Raw genomic sequence first — 19,992 nt, 5'->3', positions numbered from 1 at the left:
GTGGGGGCAGGCCCGAATAAAGCCCGGGGCCCTGGGGGGCTGGGGGCCAGGCCGCGCTCCCCCTCCACTGCCCACCTTCTTTCTCAGGAGGGCACCGAGGGCACCAGCTCCAACACACTCATGACTGGGGGGGCCAGCGGCCAGGCTCCCTGGATCCAGGGCTGTCAGCAGGCGTGGGCACAGCCAGCGAGCTGGACTCCGGGGCCCGCGGGGCTGCCAGGGCGCTCTTGCAGGCTCCTCGCCGTGCCCGGCCCGGCTGCCACCCCACAGCTCTCACAGAAGCCTGTTAGGTGGGGAGGGAAGCCAGCGGGGCATTCCGAGCCGGGCAGGTGTGGGGGGGCCAGACAGGGAGGAACGGGTCCTCAGATCCAGAGCTGGGTTCGCCATCGGCAGCGTTGACGGGCTGCGTCTAAGACGGCACGGCGGCAGCCTGCGTTGGCTCCGTGTGGTGACTCGGTAGAGAGGGCAGCACAGGAGGCCTGGCGCCCGTTGCAGGGCAGCTGGTGGACCGTGGAGGCTGGGGGGACCCTCCGCTGCTCTGACCCCGTCTCCCTGCCCCCCTCCCCAGAAGCACCGCAAGGCCGGGGTCTTCCTAACCTTCCAGGAGCACCTGTGTTCACACGCGTGTATGCATGTTACCCCTAGTTTGGGAGCGTGAATGTCTAGCTCGTTTCCCACGCTAACACCTGGTCTTGGGCTCACCCCACGTCAGGTGGGAGAGCTGCGAACGTTCTGGATACGCGGCAATTGATTTACCCAGTCCCCTTGGGAGGGACCTTGGTTCCTAATACGTTTTGCAACAACAAAGAACGCAGCAACCCAAATCCTTACAAATAACTCACACAGGTGGGATTGCTGGAGCACAGCCTTCACTCGTGAGTTAATTAGTCCCGCAGTCTTCCGGCGAGACTAATCGCCGTCCCCCAGTACGTGTTCTCCTTTCCTTCCGCTGTCACAGGACACCTGACTTGTAGCTGGATACACAGCTGCCTGGAACAAAGACTCCATTTTCCAGCCTTCCTTGCAGGGCCTGGCCAGTGGGACGTCAGTGTGTGTGCACCTTCCTTGAAGAGAAAGGATCGGCTCTTCTTTCTTGCAAACCGGGATGTGGTTGCAACGGCTGGAGTTGTAGCAGCCACCGTGAATCATCGGGAGATCTTGGAATGGGAGCCTCTCATGGCAGAGCATCAAGGTAGAAGCAGACGAGGTCCCCGACACTAGGGCACCCCTAACAGCCCTGGACTTCCTCCTTTGGATGACCTGTTGGATGTGAGAGAGAAGTAAACCTCTGTCTTTCTTAAACCACTTTGGATTCTTCTCTCACTCATAATCGAACCTAATCTGAACCGACACACCCTTCAAAGAGGCTGTACCAGTTTTGACCCCCGTGAGCACAGCCTCACCAGTGCCGTGTGCTGTTCAAATTCTCAGTTGTTCCACAAGTCCGTGCTCATGTCTGTTCTCCTGGAACCGCACCCCGTGTGCCGCGTCTGGGTGGGAACAGACCTCGTGCCGACGAGTGGCCAGGATGTGGGGCGCTCTGGATGACGAGTCCACCATATTGGCTCCACGTTCCAATCTTACGGCCTCCTGTTCACAGCCTGTGGACCTTGACATCATGCCTCTCTGACCCTCAGTTTCCTCATCAGGGACACAGGGCTGTGGGTGACTGGTGGCCACATGATACTCATTTTCCCTCCCTCAGTAACTGCGTCAGGATGTTTGGAGGGTCAGTGAAGCACCAGATAGAAGGTGACATTCCTGCCCCTTTACATTCACTCAGGTGACTAAGTCCTGGTCGTTGGGATGTTAGCAGTAGTATGAGACTTTCTTCAGCACAGGCTGCTTAAAGGGAGCTGACTGAGCTCGGAGATGTGCTCCTTTGTCCTCCTGCCTTCTCCTTCCTGCTTCCTGGAATGCAGACGTGATGACTGACTCCAGCAGCCAGCCTGGGTGATGAGGCGACTTTGGGAAGCTAGTCAACAAGGATGGTCAAACAGAAAGACAAAACGAGCCCTGTCCCTAATGACGATGGCGCTGCCACACCAGCACAGCGCTACTACACGATAGAACAGAATTCTCATACACGGAAGACTACCCTGTTTACGGCAATCCCGATCCTAAGGGAAACACGTGAAAATCCGAAAGTGTCCCCCAAGGCGTCACATGAGGGAGACAGGATATTTCCAGACACCAATTTGTGACTTTTCCTTCCTGAGCCCACCATTCTCCCTCCCCATCAGAGGGAGTTTGGGCCTGGGCTTACTTGTTGAGGGAGCCTGCAGCTGGTGAACGACCTCTGACTTTGTTTCCAGATGCCTTGGGCTACAGAGGGAGCAGGGGCTTGTGGGAAGACACAGGTGGGATTCCCTTTGGAGTGAGTCCTTCCCGAGCCCTGGGGACCAGGCACGGGTGAGGCCAGACTGCAGATAAGATGGCCCCCCTGCGGGTGTAGGGCCCAGAGCGCTCCGCTGCTGCAGAGGGTCCCGCAGCCCGGGTGTGGCTCTGACACAGGGCAGCTCTGAAACCTGCAGGTCCTGTGGCCAGGAGCCCTGGAGGTGACAGGGCGACCAGGACCACGGTGTATGTGTCTGCTCCGCTGCTGTAATGGATCCCATGGGCGCAGGGAGGGGCTTGAACCAGACATCTGCTGCTTACAGTTGTAGAGGCTGGACCTCCAAGATCGAGGGCTGGCTTTTCCCAAGGCTTCTGTCCTGGGCGTGCTGGCCATGTCCCCTGTGTGTGCACATCCCTGGGGTCCCTGCGCCCACAAGGACACAGATTGGATTACGGCCCACCCTGATGGCCCCATTTACATTTAACGACTCCTTAAACGCCCCCGTTTCCACATACGGTCACATCCCGAGGTCCTGTGTTCCGGACCCTACACTGACACAATGCCCCCTTTACAGACGCAGCAGCAGAGGGACAGAGGTCACACGGCCACCAGAGGCGGATGCCATCTGACCCCAGGCCTCCAGCCCTGGGCCTGCTGCCCAGGCTCACAGACGCACCTCCCTCAGGAGACGGGCTCCGAGCCTTGCTGCTGGGGCCATCAGACCAAGGCGAGGAGGCTGTGTAGCCACGCCAGGCCAGTCTGGGGGGCGGTGCAGAGGACACCCAGCGGGCTGCCTGGGGGTAAAGGGAGCCCCTGGTGTTTGTGGCAGCGCTGGGTCCGTTCGGCCGCGCGCCGCCCCAGCGGCTCCCGGTGCAGCTCCGCTGTTCCCCACCTGTGACCCTAGCAGGCCCCTCGCGGGCGGATCCCCCAGTGGAACGTGCTGCCGCCGTGCCTCCTTGGCCTCCATGCAGCCCCCAGGCCCACCCCGTGCAGGGCCTGGGACCGAGCAGCTCCCTTCCAGGCAGGACCTCCCGGGGTGCCGGAGCCGCCTGCGGGGAGCGGCCCGTGTCGTCGGCCCCGGGAGCAGGGGCTGCGCTGGGCGCCCGAGCGTGGCCAGCGTTTTATTTCTCATATTGTTTGCAGGTGGTGACTCAGCCGAATCATTCAGCAAATCAAGACCCAATCACCACCCACCGTGAAGAGCGTTTAAAGCTGGGCTGCTCTCAGGAGGCCCCCGGACGCAGCATCAGTTCCACTTGGCCGGGGTCGAATCGGGAAGATTGGAGAGCGGCCCTGAAGACACGGTCCTCCTGGGGCCGGGCCTGCGCGGGACGGGGGCCGGGGGCTGCCCCGAGTTGGTCAGCCTGGCATGGGTGGTAGCACCCCCCCCGGAGTCATCCAACAGCCCCGGTGAGGGTGGCCTTCCGGAACATTCCTGCTCTTCCCCTTCCAAACTCTGGCTCTCATCCTCCTCATAAACACAGGGGGCCCATGGGCGGGAAGAGGTGGGGGAGGGGAGCCAGGGCTGCCACTGTCCCCTGTGCCCGGGGAGCTTCCCACAGGCTGCGCTGAATGGCCGCCGTGTGCCCTGGTGGCCGCCGTGCCGCGAGGGAGGCTGAACGCGGCAGGGTTTCCTTTTCTTTTCTGAGCTGGTACGTGCTGCCCCCAATAGATCAGTGAGAAAGAAAGAAAAGGGGTGTCAGGGAGGCAGCTGGCGGTCTCCGCCACGTACCCCGGGACACAAAGACCAGCGGTAGCTGGTGACGCACCGCCAGCTCGTCTGTTTTCCATTTCCCCACAGTTCCTGGATGGTGTTTTGAAAACAACTTTATGAATTGAGCATCACGGATACAGCGAAAGCCCCCGTGTAGCCTCCCTCCTGACTCTGCCCCAACCCCCAGGTAACCACTTTCCCGCCATCTTGAACTTCGTGTTTATCCCCACGGCACACGTATGTGTGTCCGCAGACAATGTGCTTTGAGTCAATCAACCGGCTTCATTCTGAGCTCTTCTTCCCCGACTTGATTTTTTCACTCAGTTTTGTGTGGGGGACTTCTCCTATGTCGACACTTCCTACAGCACTCCGCTGTGTAAACAGAGCGTCGTCCACTTGTCAATTCTGTCTTTCAGGTTGTTTCCAAACCGTGAAAGCGAGCGGCAACCCGATGCACATCCCACCTCTGACTGGTTCCCACGTGCCCTCGAGGGGCTCTCGGGCGGATCCAGAGGACGGAGCTGCTGGGGTTACAGGCGTCCGCGTCTGCAGCTCCAAACTTCTCCTGATGGTCGATGGTGGCGATCAGGGCACAGGCCAGGGGCTCTCACACTGGGGTCCTCACCCCTCAGGGCTTCTGAGACCCTTCTAGGGGTCCCTGAGGTCAAAGCCATCTTCGTAGTAGTGTGAGATGTTCCAGCCTTTCTCATCCTCTCACGAGTGCACCGTAGAATTTTCCAGACCAGCGTGTGGTAATGTCATAGCTCTGACGGCCAAAGGCACGTGTGCTTTGGTTGTTATTGAAATTAAACTTTGAGTATATAATTTCGAATATGTAAATGTTGGTAGACCAAACTCCAAGCCACAAAAGCTCTTCGAGGCCCTCAATGGTTTTTTTTTTTTTTTTTTTTTTTGCGGTACGCGGGCCTCTCACTGCTGTGGCCTCTCCCGTTGCGGAGCACAGGCTCCAGATGCGCAGGCTCAGCGGCCATGGCTCACGGGCCCAGCCGCTCCGCGGCACGTGGGATCTTCCCGGACCGGGGCACGAACCCGTGTCCCCTGCATCGGCAGGCGGACTCTCAACCACTGCGCCACCAGGGAAGCCCCCCTCAATGGTTCTGAGTGTAAAGAAGTCCTGAGACCAAGCAGCTCAGGACGTGGGACAGACCCACGGACTGGACCCCAGGGCGGGGCCCGACGGGGCAGTGGCAGCTGCGTGGCTCCTCCCCACTTCCTGGGGCGCCGGTGGCACAGTGATAGCACGCGTGGCTGCCGGAGATGTGCTGACCGGCCCTGCCGGGGGGGGGGGGGGGGGGGGGGGGGCGCGGCGTGCCCAGAGGACGTTCGTGCGCCTGGAATTCTCGGCACTTCTCAGAACAGCCGCAGCCTGACCCCTCGGCCGCTGGGGGGCGCTGAAGGCGTGTCACAGACCTGACCTCTCTGATCCTGTCCCGCTGGGCACACCGAGCATCTGAGCAGGGAATCCTTTTGGAGGCTTGGGGCGGGGCGGGGGGTGCAGAGGCAGGGAGCCTGGTGCGGGTCAGACTCTGCTCCCAAGAGCGACCTTTACCCGCCGAGTCTCAGGTGCAGACGCACGGAAAAGGAACAGAGGACTTCTTTCCCTGGACCATCTGAGAGCCACGGGCGACACGATGCCCAGCGGCACGGACGCTTGTTTGTGTATTTCCCTCAAACGGACACTCCTCCCGCGTGACCACTACGCCAGCACTCGTGTCAGGAAAGCACACGGCTACGACAGCACCGTCCAAGCCTCAGACCCCACACACGCTTTGCCGATGGTCCCCGTCATGTCCTTTCTGGCAAAAGAATCCAGTTCAGGACCCCAGGCTGCCAGGTTGCTGCCGCTGTGAGGAACCTCTTCTCCTCATCCGTTTGTTATTTATTTATATTTATTTATTATTCAGAGGAAAACAGGGACCCTTTTGAAAGGGGGCACAATCATAATTACACAGGGACCCTAGGTATAGAGCAGGACTTTTCCCCAGAAAACTGGGAGGTGGGCTCACCTGTGACATGCCCCTCCCCAACGCCAGCTGGCGCCCTGCTAAGGAGAGCACGCTGCCGCCACTGCAAAGGGCATCCCTGCCCCCCAGCTCCAGGAGCCAGGCCTTGAAGGGCCTCCTGACACCGCCCGCCCCTCACCTCCACAACCGTCCCGTCACCAGGTCCCGTGCATTCCACTTCCAGCTATGGCGCCGTCCACGCGACCACCGCACCCCTCCCATCCCCTCTGCGGGCTGAAGCCAGAGGCTCTTTAAAAATGCAGCTCCGATTCTGTCCCTCTGTGCCCTCCCCCGTCCCGCCCCCAGCTCCCAGAGGCCCCGCCCTCCTCACCTGCCTCACCTGGAGCCTACCTCCCTGGCTGGGCTCCAGCACCCGGGTCTGTGGGCCCCTGTGACTCTGAGCTTCCCAGCGCTAAGCTGCCAGACACGGACGGAAGGAGATGGCTCGTGGCTCTGAATGTTTATGGTTACTGAGTCATCTTGCTTTACAGCCATTGAGTTAAATTCATCAGGAATTGTATGGGCTGTTATTCTGGCTCCAGCTGTGAGCTCTAATTCAGCTTGGCGACGTGGCCTGGGAACTTCCCACCCGACACCAGAATCAGCGGCCTCCACGCGCTCGCCCTTCTCGCTGCCCCTCCCGCCGGGGCTCACCCGCCAACAACGTCAACAACCCAAAGCCCTGGTCCGGGAAACAAAGTCTCAGTCAGGCGCTGTGTTTAGCCCTCTCAGGCATGACACCTGATATATGGGTGTAAAAGGCCCAGCTCGGGCTTCCCTGGTGGCACAGCGGTTAAGAATCCTCCTGCGTGGGAAGCAGCCGCACAGCACAGGGAGATCAGCTCGGTGCTTTGGGACCGCCTGGAGGGGTGGGATAGGGAGGGTGGGAGGGAGGGAGACGCAAGAGGGAAGAGATATGGGAACATATGTATACGTATAACTGATTCACTTTGTTGTAAAGCAGAAACGAACACACCATCGTAAAGCAATTATACTCCAATAAAGATGTTAAAAAAAAAAAAAAGAAAGAATCCTCCTGCCAATGCAGGGGACACGGGTTCGAGCCCTGGTCTGGGAAGATCCCACATGCTGCGGAGCAACTAAGCCCATGCGCCACGACTACTGAGCCTGTGCTCCAGAGCCCGCGAGCCACAACTACTGAGCCCACGTGCCTAGAGCCCGTGCTCCGCAACAAGAGAAGCCACCGCAATGAGAAGCCCGCGCACCTCAGTGAAGAATAGCCCCCGCTTGCCACAACTAGAGAAAGCCCGCACGCAGCAACAAAGACCCAACACGACCAAAGATAAATAAATAAATTGAAAAAAAAAAAGACCCAGCTCAGGATTCATTTACATATTTGAAAACGTTTTATTTGGAATTTTAGCGCACATTCAGTACTGTCATCTTTATTTATTTATTTATTTAGGCTGCACTCAGGTGTCTGCAGAAGAGCCACGTGTGTAGCTCCTGCCCCGTGCGCCAGGCTGCTGGAAGGTCCTGCCCCTCCAGTGGCCCCCTTAATCCTTGAGACATTGAATTCCCCAGCGGCTATTATTGTCCCTATTTTACAGACGATAAAACTGAGGCTCAGAGGTTTGGTGACCTGGCCAAGCTCCTGCCACTGGAAAGTGGTGGAGCTGTGGTTCTCATCCAGGCGATGGGGCTCAGGCCTGTGCTTTCCACCACTGTATGATGCTGCCTCTCCTTCACGCACTGCCTTTGTAGGGCTGAATCTACTTGTGATGGTATGTGGTGACTGCGATCTCTGTTGGGGGCCCTGACACAAGGCCCTGTCCTTGGTAAGTGGTCACTATGTATCGGTTGAATGAATGAATGAACGAAATGATCCCTTAAGTGATCAAAATACCCTCATCCTAAGTTCCCTCTCGCGGAATGAAGGGATGTGAGCAGAGCACTGATAGACGGTGGATGCCCAGAGGGCAGAGGTGGGCCATCCTCGGCCACCCTTGCCAGTGGGAGCCAGGGAAGGCTGCCCTGAGGAGGTGACATTGGGTAAGTTTTGCAGGATGAGTAGGAGTTCACTGGAGCACAGACATCCAGCCTGAGAGCACCTGGGGCTGGAGGTTCGGGCTCAGCTTCAAAGAACCTCCCTTCACTGCAGGTGCCTCTGTCTCCACACGGGAGGCCAGCCCGAGAGCGCACAGCAAACCAGAAGGAAGGGACAGATGGAGACTCCGGACGACTTCTCTCAATGCTCGCATCCACAAGGGCCCGAGGTCCTGGACTTGCATGACATGGGCTTCTCCCCGTGTCGTTAAGGCCAGTCTGGCTGGGTGTCTGACCCTGGTTACCGGAAGGATCCAGGGCAGAGGAGAGCTGGCCCAGCTCAGGGGCCGGGGTGAGGTCTGCAGCCCCTCCAGCGCTGAGTCCGGAGGGAAGGGCAGCTGCAGGGGCGGAGACACTGGTGTATTCTCCCAGCTGTCGGGCAGAGGCGGCGGCTCTGAGCGGTTCTGAGACAGGGCGGAGGGCAAGCACACACGCCCAGTGTGCAAAGCCACTGCAGCTGCAGGCATGAGCCTGCGGGCACCGGCCCAGAGACACACAACGGAAACACACACACATTTCAAAAATGTGCAGCTCTTGAGCTAGAAATTCCACTTCTGGGAAGCTGCCCGAAGGACAGAATGAAGGGTGTGGGCCGAGACTCAGCTTCAGGGAGTTTCCCTGCAGCGCAGCTCAGAAGCTGGCAGCACTCTGGATTCCAACGTGGCAGGAGAGCACGATGGGCTCAGCCCTCGGACCAAATGCAGGCGGATCCCTTCCTCGGGAAGAGCAGCCGTGTTTACCGTCACGTGAAGAAAAGGCCGCAGCTTGAGAGCAGTCTAAATGCCCTGAGCCCATTTGTGTAAAGCGAGTGAGGACCAGTAAGGAAGCAGGGCTGTGGGGCTTTCTGTCCCTGCAGGAAGCGAGTGACGCTTTGTGGGCGAGAAAAACAAACCCGAATTGGAAGATGGACATGGCGCCTGCACACACCTACCCTCCCGTGTGCGACCGTGAGCTGTGCATAAAGACTGAGGTCACAGCGTTGCCTTAATGGCAGGCAGCTGGGGCAGCCGTGGTGTCCGGCGGGGACACTGCTGCCACTGTGACCAGGGAGGGCCCCCAGGCACACCGGGTGAGGAACAGACTCCATGATACAGTAAGTGGGGAAAAAAGCAGAACAGTGTTTATGGTGCGTGATCATTTTGTAGAAACCATCTCTGGGAGGACCTGCAGGACACACCGCGGCCCATGTCTGGGGCGGGGACAGGTGTCCGGGATCAGGGTGGAAAAGTGAGGCTCGTGGAAGCTGCAAACCCGTCCACACCTTGGATCAACACGTTATTTGCATGTGCTCCCTGTTCGAAAGCATGACGGAGACATTAAGGAAAAAGGAAGCACACACGTCTTAGGTTAGCACACAGCAGGGGCGTCCGAACACGTTAGCACGAGCACCTGCTCATCGCGATGCCTGAGCAGCGCCCGCCGGGCCCACACGTGCTCTCCGTGCCAGGCTCAGCTCGGGTGGGGCCGGGCGGGCGGGCAGCAGGGAGCAGTGGCCACCCAGGGCTCTGCCTCTCCAGTTCCCTCTGGCTGAGCTGCCAATTTTCTGCTAGGCTGGCCCGGCGGCTGCAGAGCCGCTTCTGTTAACCAACTGCACCGAAGAGCAGAGCAATTAGGCAATTACACTGTTTTAAATGGAATTCAGAGCCCTGATGTCTCTCTGGGAGGCTGGCCTCGTGGCCTCACCTCTGCCCTGCATGGCGGGCAGGGGAGCAGGGGATGAAAGGGCAGGGCCGGCGACAGACCCCAGAGACAGACCCTCAGAACCGCGGCCCCTCCCGGCTCGTCCCCGCACACGGGAGCCGGTAGGTCCTGCACTCAACCACGCGCTCGTGTATTGAATGAACACCCAGCACGTACGTGCCAGGCACCGTCCCAGGCACTGGGATCCACAAAGTCCTCATCCTCCGGAGCCAGGGGACACGGATAACAAAGAAATAAGCGAGACAATTCCAGGATGAAACAGGAAGCTGGGAAAGGGAACGGGTGGGGAAGAGGGCCAGCTAGAGTGCTCAGGCCTCCCCAAGGAGGTCACATTCCTGCCCTGAAGCTGGGGCTGGGAAGATGCAGACACACAGCTTTCCAGAGGGCAGGAACAGTAAGTGAGAAGGCCCCGAGGTATGCCCAGTCTCGGCTACTTCAGGCAAGACCAGAGGTTAACACGGCCAAAGCAGGCAGCACAGAGGAGGGACGGGCTGGAGCCTGCCTGTGGGCTGGCAGCATCCCGTGAAGCTCAGAGCGCTCCTGCTCCTGTGGAAGGGGCGTGTTATCCACATCGGAGCTGGGAGGGAAGGGGAGTCACCCAAAACTGCGACCAGGACCGCGCAGCCTGAAGCCTGGCGCCAGGTGCTCTGGCCTCCACGTGCCCTGCGGCTTCCCTGACAGAGGAGCAGGTGGCCCCCAGGGCAGAGCCAGGGGCGGGGAAGCGCAACTGCGGAGGGAGGAGGAGCTTTTTTTTTTGCGGTACGCGGGCCTCTCACTGTTGTGGCCTCTCCCGTTGCGGACGCTCCGGACGCACAGGCTCAGCGGCCACGGCTCACGGGCCCAGCCGCTCCGCGGCATGTGGGATCCTCCCGGACCGGGGCACGAACCCGCGTCCCCCGCACAGGCAGGTGGACTCTCAACCACTGCGCCACCGGGGAAGCCCGGAGGAGCTTTTTAACGGAACCAACTGGCCATGGAATCCCCTCCTTGTAAGGTGGTGAGCTTCCTGTCCTGGAAAGTAGGGCAACCCGTTGAGAGATTTCTACAGAGGGAACTCCAGTGCTGAGCAGGGTGGGACCGCGTCTGTTTTCCACCCGGCCTGGGGCGTCTTGGGGACTCGACGGACAGCATGCGCGCCAGCGTGTGATGCCAGGCAAGGCCCTGACCTCTCCAGGCCTCCGTCTCCTCAGCTATAAAAGGGAGGGAGGCAGTGGCACTTGCTCTGCACGTGCAAACCCTAGAAGAGAGCCCAGCTCGAGGTGCAGCCCGTGCTGGGGAGCTGCTGAATTATTTCAGCAGCCCGTGGGCTCCCATCACTTATTCTCCTCCTTTTTTTCCACTTGAAAACTTCGAAACACGTATATGGTAAAAAGAAAGAAAGAAAATACGAATCCACCCATCCAAATGGATCAGCGGTGAAGGGTGTCTCCCTCCAGCCCTGGCCGAGCTCCTCCCAGAGGCCACCGCGGCAGCATCCTGTGGGGAGGGGTTGTCCTTCCAAAGCAGCTCCACACATCAGGGAACGTGCCTTTCCCGCACAAACCGTAGCATCCTGTACACACTCTCCTGTGCTCGGCTTCTTTCCCTCGCTCCAACAAAGCCATATGCACTGACTTGAGAGTTTTAAACTTCTGACTGGAATATACATCCTCTCAGGGCTTCAAAGGTGCAATGATCAACACTGAGTACCCTCTCTCCTCCCTGCCCCTGACCGCCACTGCCCAAACGGCTACACACCTGCTCGGTTTCTTAGGGATCCTTCTAGTGTTTCTTTACACAAGTACAAACACATACCAACAGGCCTCTTACTCCCACACCCAGTTCTGCACGTCGGTTTTTTCCCTGAATGTCTACCGGCACGTAGATTTCCCCTTACCTGCCAGGACTCTCCTCGTTGCCAGTTAACAGCTCCGTACTGTTCCCCGGGGGCGTCCGAGGCAGCGTTTCTATACGGCTCCTGGGTGGGTTGTGATTTCACCATCACAAACACAGCAGCAGTGGCCCTCCTGATGTAACCTTGGCAACATGGTACCCGGCTGTGCCTGCAGGGGCCAGGGTTGGCGTGGGTTGCTGGGCCGGGGGAAAGCCTGATGGACAAACAACGTCCCCTCCCGAGGGTGCGTGCTGTGTGCTCCCACCAGCGACACGGCAGGGACCTGTTTCCCATGGCGTCGCCAAGTCGGTGTGTGCACACCTGATGGAGGTGCGTACTGGTGGGAAGCAGGGTATCTCTGGGTCCTTCGTTTCCGTTTCTCTTGTCACACGTGAAGTCAGGCATTTGTCACATTGGTTCAGGGCCTTTGAGTTTCCTTTTTTAAAAACCATCTATTAATGTTTTCTCCCCATTTTTTTTTTTTTTGCGGTACGTGGGCCTCTCACTGTTATGGCCTCTCCCGTTGCGGAGCACAGGCTCCGGACGCGCAGGCTCAGCGGCCATGGCTCACGGGCCCAGCCGCTCGGCAGCACGTGGGAACTTCCCGGACCGGGGCACGAACCCGTGTCCCCTGCATCGGAAGGCGGACTCTCAACCACTGCGCCACCAGGGAAACCCCTCTCCCCATTTTTTATTGGGCTGTCTCTTCTTGATTTCTAGGACCTCTTCATATATTGGTTAAATGAGACCGGACTATGGCCTGTGGGCTAAATCAGGCCCACTGGCTTATTATGTTTTTAATGAATAAAGTTCCCCTGGAGCACAGCTGAGTAGAACCTGTGGCCTGGAAGCGGACAGTATCTACCACGTGGCTCCTTACAGGGAAAGTATGCTGATTCCCATATAAGACTTCCGTGATGTGAGTTGCAAACACTTCCCCCAGTTTGACATGTATCTTTTGACTTTTTTTTTCCTTTTGTTTTAAGTGCATTTTAAACTTTTAGCTGTCCGGACATCTTTCCATAGGCTAAAAGGTGCTTGACTTTGGAGGGTCCTTGCTTCTCAAAATGCACGATCTTTACGTACCAGACTCTGCAGTTCAGCGTCACTTGTGTTTCGCTCCAGAGCTAAGAGAAAATGAACGAAAAAGGCAGATTTAGACGAAAACTGTCTAGAAATTGTTGGAGAATTTAGCACTTGCACTCTTCCGGCAGGGGGTTTAACGGTCTGAGAGGTGAAGTCTCTAAGGCAGGTGCGGGTACGATGACCCCTTTTTACAGACGAGGAAACTGAGGCTCAGAGGTTGTGCAGCCTGCAGGCCTGCGTGGACAGCACCGCCACTCCCACTGGGTGACCCGCGCCCGCCCCCGCCCCCCTGGGAACGAGACCCAGGGCAGGAGAGGCTGTCCGAGGGGACAGGGCGCGCCTCCTCCTCGCGCTCGCCTCGCAGCCCGTCGTGGGTCCCACGTCCCGCGCCCCCCGCGGCCCCGCAGCCCTCCCGGCGCAGAGCGGCGCGATGCTTGGCGCGGCCGGCAGGGGGAGGTGTCGCACCGGCCACGGCGCGCTCGGTCTGTCCGCTCGCTCCGCCACGGGGCTGCGGGGCTGCAGCTGACGGGGCAGAGCCAGGCCCAGGCCCGCGGACCCTCCGCTCGGACCCCGCGGGTCGGGCCGGCGCGCTGCTGCCCCGGTGCACCGGCACCGCCCTGCTGCGCCCTCGGCACCCCGGCCTGTGTCCGCACCCCGGTCCCCACCTGGTATCCCACCCAGGCCCCAGCCTGTGCCCCACCCCGCGCCCACATCCCCAGACCCCAGCCCGTTCCCTCCACCGGCCCCCAGGCCCTCCCTCCGGCTTCATCTTCTTGCCTGGAGCTGTGGGCTTGGAGTCAGAGCCAGGGCAGGGCGGGGCCGGCCGCGGGCCTCGCAGTGAAATAGCCCCCCCGCCCCCCACCGCTGAGCTGCCTTGGAACCCACCGGGGGCTCCTGTCACCTTAAAATAGAATCCCGATGCGGTGGCTCGAAGACCTGCAGAGGCCCTGCCCGGCTGACGTCACCTCCTCCAGCGACTTCTCCTGAGGTCCGCACATCGCTCTTCCGCCTTCTTGCCGTTTCCAGCAGTCTCAAAGCTCCCTGCGCAGGCACTACCTGCCCTCCCCCCATGACCTTCCCGGGACTCACGCCCCCCACCCCGCCCCACCCCCCTTTCTAACGTACCTTCCTCAGGACGCTCCTCCGCACCGGATCTCCAGTAGCCCCAATTCCTACCTGCATGTTTCTGCTTTGCGTGCCCCCTCCCCCAATACACACACCCCTAGGAGACCTGGGGCAGCCCCTCCCAGTCTCAGTCTCCACTGGCCGGCTCTCCACAGCGGACCAGGGTGCGTGGCACATGGCACAGACTCAGTAAGTCAGGGGTCAAGGTGACCTCAAGCTGGGACTCGGCTGCTCAGGCAAGTAGACACTGGATCAGGTGGCCCGGGGCCCAGCCTTCTCTGGACACTGGCCATGACCTTGGCCTGAGCCCTTGGGGAAGGGGACACAGGTCAGGTCAGGACGAGGGCTTACTGTGTGCTGTGCGCTTTCCTCAACCCGCCTGACGGCGTCTCATAATAACCCCGTGAATTATGGCCCCATTTTATGGATGGGGAAACTGAGTCTCAGAGAAGTTAAGCCAGCTGCCCGAGGTCACACAGGGAGAAGCAGAGGTGGCTGAGCTTGAATCCAGAGACGAACTGCTTCTCTCCCGAGACAACAGGTGCGTGAGCTAGGCGAGGCCTCACAGGGCCTCACAACGACCACCCCAGGGAACAGCCGGGCACACTGAGGCTGCCGCCGTCGCACAGGTAAACACGGGCCAGCTGGGGCTCCGGGCCAGGGCTTCTGGGAACGGACGCACACCTTTACAGCGCCCCTCCCGGACTCTGGGAACAGCTAGCCGAGCGGCTCTCAGGGTCCCCTCAGGGTTGGCCCCCTCTGGGGTCTCTGGCTGTAGGGCCCTCTGGATCCATGTCTTGGAAGCCTGGGGGTGGGATTCTGGGGCAGGAAAGTGAGCAGACAGCGGTGGGATCACGGGGACGGGGGCTGAGGTGGTGATTCCCTCAGAGAATCCCTGGCGTACGTGCCCCTCGTCAGCGGAGCAGCCAGTGGGCCCAACCAGAGGCGGCCTAGGGCGGCAGCATCAGATGCTGCATGGCAGGGGGCGGGGGGGGGGGGGGGGGGGGGGAGGGGCAGAGACGAGGGACAAGGCCAAGTGTGACGCAGGCGGGCTGGGGCGGGGCCCGACCAGAGCCTCTCTCCTCTCCCACCTGAAGGGGGACAGGGTGGGCCAGCGGGTGTGAGAGGGCTGGGAGGGCTGTGCACGGTCGTGGGAGAGGGTCACAGCAGGCCCTACCCTCCAGGCTCCCAGCGCACTCCGCACAAAGTCCAGACACTTCCGCCGCAGTGACCAGGCCCTACCCGAGGGTGGGCGAGCTGCCTCTGGGCCGGGCTTGATCTTGTTCACCCCAGGGTCCCCAGAGCGGAGCTGGGCGCCGGCTGCACTGTAGGTTCTCAGTGAGTGAATGAATGAGTGAGTGAGTGGATGGGCGCGGTGGCTGGGGATGGCGGCCGCTCTCCTTCCCTGGGGATCCAATTAGTGGAAAGTCCCTGCGTGGCAGTGTAAGAGCTGGCTGGCCTCCCCAGCAGCCGAGGTCCATCTGCAGGCTTTGTTCAAAGATACTGAACTTCGCTGCTCAGCTGTACCACCACGGTGGGCTCAGCTCTCCCACGGCTGCAGCCCCGTCCTGCCAGGTGCTGCTGGGCCCTGCAAGGAGAAGTGTGGATTTAGGACCGGCTGGTCCAAGATCACGGGTCCTTGGGCTGACAGACCCTGGGGTTCAGCCCTTCCCTGGAGGCTCAGAGAGGGCAGGGGACCTGCCCACAGTCACACAGTGAGGCTGGGACCAGGGCTGCATGAAGAGAGGGGCGGGGACAGGCTCAAAAGGCAGCTGGAGTGGCCCCTGACCAGCCTTGTCAGTGGCGGGGAGTGAGGGGGCCCGAGGCAGCGACACTGAACGTAGACCTGAAGGACGAGGGGGACCACGGACAGTGCGGCAAAGATCCGGAGGAGAGTGGGAGCAGAGAGCCTTGGGGAAGGGCAGCCAGTCTGTGAGGCTGCTGTGTCATGGGGAGGGAGCTTGGGCACGAGGCCGCAGGGCCCAAGAGGCCTGGACCGCCGGGGTGAGGCCCCAGGCAGCCACTGAAGGACTGAGATTTGCCCCTTGGCAGCCTTGTGGATGGAGGGGGCAGAGGATGGGGCTGTGATGGGGAAAAGCGGTCCTGGCCTGAGCTAGGGCAGGAGGGGGCTCAGTCTGTCACCCCCCAAGAGGACAGACGTCCCTGTGCCCTGCCACCTAGACCCCCAGCCCCCCTTCCCCGTCACCCTGGTCCGTGTCTCAGGGCCCCAGGGTCGTGTGCATGGCGAGGAGGAGGGACGGCTGCGTGGTCTAGTGGTCTGTTACCCCCGTTGAGTCCTGTAGCTTAATTAATGCTGCAGTGAACTTCTTTGTGTCTCTCCCCACTCCTCCTGTGCTGAAAACAGAAGGAAAACGGAAGTATGACTGAGCGAATGAATGAGGAAGTTCAGGAAGCCTAGGACCAGTGGGGTCTCCCCAGCTCTCCCCTCCCCTCCTCCCACACCCGGTCTCCAAAGAAACCCCGGCCCCTCCCCCTGCAGCCTCCCTCTGCTCTGAACTGCCCCTCCCTCTCCACTGGGCTGTTGACACACCCTGCTCCTGCCTCTGCTCCCCTGGCAGCCAGAGGGCTCAGACCCACACCCGCCGCACTCCCCTTCCCCAGAGGAAAAGCCCACGCCATCTGTCCCCGTACTCTCACTTCAGCCACACTTAGCCCTCTCCCACTCAGCCCCAGAACGTGCCAGGCCAGCCTTGCCCCGGGGCCTTCGCACCTGCTGTTCCCCATGCCTGGATGCTGTTCCCCGGGGCCCCGTCGGCCCCTTTGCTTCCCTCGAGTCTCCTCCCTGAAGCTCAGAGACGCCTTCCCCGGTCCCCGTCTGTCATACTCTCTCCCCTCTACCTCGTGGTTTTATGTTTTTGCCCCCATCGCCGGGTGGATAAACAGATGCTGTGTCCCTCCTGCCTGTGCGCGGAGCTGAGGCCCGAGTGCGGCGGTGGCCCGGTGCCCGCGCCCTGCCCCCACGTGCGGTGTGTCTCCCTCGGCCGCGGCCAAGTTGGGGTGGTTTAGGCGAGCGTTTTGCCTCGGCGTTGGAAGGAGAGGCTGTGCTGGGACGGTGGCCTTGGTGACAGCCGCTGTCCCTGAGTGCAGGAGGGGCCTGTCACAATATTTGTTTAACAGGCCGGCCTGCTGAGCCAGGCTGCAAACACAGCGCTGCTAAGGGGGGCAGCCTCCTGCCGCCGGGCTCCCTCGCGGCGCTGGGGGCACGGTGCCCAGGATCCAGCGTCTGTCTGGCTGCCCTGGGGCGGGGCGCCCGTGACCCTCGCGGCCCCCGCCTCCCCGCCCCCTTCCAGCCCAGGCCCCCTCTGCTCCAGCGCCCACAGCCGTCTGCTGGAGCCCCTGGAAAGGCTCTCCTTGACCCTGGCTCCCTAAGGCGCTGGGGTGGGCCCAGCACTCTCAGCTTCTGAAGGCCTCGGTGGGGACGTCCTGCCGCACAGGCCCCTTGGGGCTCGGCCAGGCCCTGGGCCACCAGGCTGCCTGCCTCTCACCGCAGGACAAGAAGGGGAGGACCTGCTCTGGACGGGGCTCCTGTGGGGGGGGGGGGGAAGGGACAGGGAGGCGCGAGGCCAGCCATTTGTTTATTTGAAAGTCTCTTTCTTGTCTGTCTGCCTGTGTGTCCCTCTGTCCGGGCATCCCTGCTGAGCCAGACCCTGTGCTGGCATCTGGACACAGACGGGCGCTCGGAGAAACCCATTTCACAGGTGGGGCTGCTGAGGCCCACCGAGACCACCCAGCGCTCGCCCAGCCTGCACCCATGCTGCTCCTGTGGGGGGGGGCTCCACATCTGCACCCCCTGCTCTGCTCTGCCCCCCTGAACCCATCCCCTGATCGGCAGCCCCCTGGGCACGAGCTGCGGCCCCAGCGCCCCCGCCTGGCACGACTCCCCCACCTGGCACTCCTGCAGCCACAGTTTAGCACTTAGTGATACGCTCTGCTCACCAATGATCCTCGACTTGCGTGGGCTCCTGGAGGTAGGCGGCGCTCTCAGCCGCCAGCACAGCCTCCGCGAGGCCGGCCTCCTGCCGCCTGGGCCGGGGGGCCACGCCCGCAGCCTGGAGCCCACGGTGTCCCACTGGTGGCCACGGACACAGGACCGAGGCAGCCCATCCACTCCCTTTACAAGTGTTCATCTGCCCCGCACCCCGTCCCTGCCCCCCTGCGGCCCCCGGGGAGCGGGCTGAGACCCGTCTGCAGCCAGCGGCAGGCCAACCGCCCCCAGTTCTTCCTGAGCACTCTCACCCCCAAAGCCTGCGGCCAAGCCAGTGGCGGCGCCTTCCGACCCTGCCCCAGACGCACGCAGAATCGCCCCCGCCAGCTCCACGCCGTCCCCCGAGTCCAAGCGGCCTCCCTCCCACTGGATGACGGGGCTCCTCCTGGGACCACCCCCCCGCACCCCCAGGCCCCCAGCAGTCCATCCTCCACCCACAGCCGGAGGAAGCACAACGTCCCTCCCAAACTCTGCTCCACACGGCGAAAGGTAACGGGACAGAACCTGCCACCCACCCACACTCCACGCTCGGGGCAGAGGCCGGGGGCAGGGGGCTCCGGGACGGGTGGAGGAGGGCAGACCGTTCACCTCTGATGGCGAGACTGGGGAAGGGCCTGCGGGATCCGGGGAAAGACTCAGCTCTGGGCTCCACGGTGCCCCACCGGCCTGGTCCGACCACTGACTGTGCCACTGGGTCGGGACACCCGGGAAGGTTTAGGACGAAGCCCTGAACCTTCATCCTCACCTGGGGGTCCCAAGGCCCAGGGCACAAGGGAGCCTACATGGGGGGCAGCTGTTTGTTCAGGGCCGCCGGGAGGAGGTGGGGCTGGCCGCGGGCCCGCGGCATCCTCCGGCAGGGCAGCCCCTAGCCCCTGACTTCCCGCTCCTTCTGGCGACAGAAGCTCTACACGGAGGCCTCTTCGTCCTTGCTGCTCCCTTGCTCTTGACCTCCATCCTCTCCTGCTTCCGCCCCATCACCTGGACATCTCGGCTCTGCCCTCCTCAGACTCCCCTTTGCCTCTGAGACGAGGTCCCAGCCCACAGTCAAGGCCCTCAGTGACCCGTCTGCCCTGCCTCTCCCCGGCCACTCCATCCCCCGCCCCTGTGGAATCCTACACTGCTTGAAAACCAGCTAAAACCTGACAGCAGAGGGTCCCGGCAGACAGGACCTTAACCAGTGCTCAAGGTCAACACGCCTGTGTCTCAGGACCCCTGACGTGAGGTGATGGGGTCGCCCGTCTCTGGGTCTTCTGTCTGCAAACCCACAACTCGGTGGAATTGCGAGAAAGTGACAGACAAACGCAAGCTGAGGGACGGACGTCCTACAGAGTAACCGGGCCGCGCTCTTCCAGAGGGTCAGCAGGCCCTGAGGGACTCGTGGAGGACGAGCCCGGAGGGACCAGGAGGCCAGGTGGGGTCCTGGACGGGACCCCGGGCCAGAAGGAGGACGCGGTGGGAGACATGGAGAATCTTCAGTCAGCAGTGTCCACCGACCTCATTTCTTAGCCACGATCAACGCGCCCGGTCACGTAGCGCGTTCGGGAAGCTCCTAGCTTTGTGCCTCCTTGTTCAAACTCAAGTTATTCCAAAAGGAAAAGTTTAGAAATTCCAGCTGCTTAAAAATTCGTTGCTGTGGTTCTCACTGTAGCATAATACGTGCTCAGTGAAATAACTCAAATCAGCAGAGACTCGAGGTGCCGTCGGCACCGCCTGCCCCGGGAGAAGCCCTTGCGTTTCCGCACCTGAGCATAGATTACTGCCATTCCTCTGTTTCATCACAGATGTAAGCACGCTCTGTCCCGCCAGAGCTAAGGGTCGCGGAGAAACTGGTTTGCTGGGAACACAGAAGTGGTGGCCCTGCGGGGAGAGGCCTGGCACGGGGGGACGGCAGGGGGCAGGCAGGAAGGACTCCAAGACCCCCGGCCCCACGCCCCAGCATTTCCAGGTCAGCAAGGGGTCCGCCATCCAACCCGTTGCCTGAGCTGGAATCCTAGAGCCCGCACGAGGCCTGCTCCTCCCTCGTCTGCCCCACCCGAGCCCAGGCACAGGAACCCACAC

The sequence above is a fragment of the Leucopleurus acutus genome, assembly GCF_964270905.1.
Source record: "Leucopleurus acutus genome assembly, chromosome: 10".
NCBI classification, from domain to species: Eukaryota; Metazoa; Chordata; class Mammalia; order Artiodactyla; family Delphinidae; genus Leucopleurus; species Leucopleurus acutus.
The sequence above is the reverse complement of the archived record's forward strand: the minus strand, read 5'-3'. Positions refer to the sequence as shown.